This window comes from Sinocyclocheilus anshuiensis, unplaced genomic scaffold (assembly GCF_001515605.1).
Source record: "Sinocyclocheilus anshuiensis isolate Anshui unplaced genomic scaffold, SAMN03320099.WGS_v1.1 scaffold224, whole genome shotgun sequence".
In the NCBI taxonomy this organism is placed as follows: Eukaryota; Metazoa; Chordata; class Actinopteri; order Cypriniformes; family Cyprinidae; genus Sinocyclocheilus; species Sinocyclocheilus anshuiensis.
Genome location: NW_015558577.1, coordinates 12,737 through 13,789, shown reverse-complemented (window position 1 = coordinate 13,789; position 1,053 = coordinate 12,737). Strand labels below are relative to the sequence as shown.

The window sequence follows — 1,053 nt, the reverse complement described above, 5'->3', positions numbered from 1 at the left end:
TCAGTGTCACATGATCTTCAGAAATCATTCTAATATGCTGATTTGCTGCTCAAGAAACATTTCTGTTTATTATCAATGCTGAAAAAATGTACATATTGAGAGAGCTGCTTCATATTTTTGTGGAAATCACAATACACTACCAAAGTTTGGGGTAAGTAAGAATGAAAAAATAACTTCATTTGTGAATGATGCATCATATGACACTGAAGACTGAAGTAATGATGCTGAAAATTCAGCATAGTATCGCAGAAATAAATTACATTTTACAATATATTCCCATAGAAAATATTTTTATTTTAAATTGTAAAATTATTCCACAATATTAATGTTTTTTAATATTTTTAATTGATGCAGTTGGTGACATGAACAAAGAACCTTACTAATACAAATCCTTAGAACAGTATTTTATATATCATATCAAAACAAGCACAAGCACACTCACACTTATGAACATTTGTTAATGAAATTATTTTTTAACATGACATTAAAAATTTTTTAATTTTTAATTAACATTTTTAACATTTCTTATTCCATTCCATAAAATGCAGTGAAGTATTTGTTTTCTCATTTACAGTGTACCATATATAGGCTACTTTTTAAACTCGTGTCCATACAATTTTGTTTAATCCAAAATTGTACTTATTAAAGGAACACTTTCATGCTTGTGTGTGTGGTCTTAGATTCCTATTCATTTTGTAAATACAGCCTAAGCCTAACAGTTTAAGAACACCAGGATAGATGAAAAACGATCCACAAATACAAGTTTATTTCAGCTGTTGTATTTAAATGAAAACAACGAACAACAGACACAGCTTTAAAGCATTGCAAGCTACAGCACAACGAACTGAAATCAAAGTAACTTACAATAGCTTAAGTGTGCTGAATGTCTGTGTGGCATGGGGAACGAGTGCAAAAGAGGAATTTTTGTTTTAAGTACAATGGGAATTGGACAAGATATCAGTCTCACTCCGACTACGCCACTATGGGAATTTCACCCAAAGAATTAGAATAAACCTCCTACAGAGGCATACACAGATTCGTATCACCAATTAG

General features: G+C 30.7%; 1 protein-coding gene across 1 annotated transcript in view; it reads right to left on the bottom strand.

Moving 5' to 3' along the window:
* LOC107679709 (uncharacterized) overlaps positions 1–605 on the bottom strand; it is a 17,949-nt gene extending 17,344 nt beyond the window's left edge. Inside the window, exon 1 of the mRNA XM_016475338.1 lies at positions 594–605. The gene's annotated coding sequence lies outside the window, so the exon portion shown is untranslated. The remainder of the gene's footprint in view (positions 1–593) is intronic.
* Positions 606–1,053: the final 448 nt, after the last annotated feature.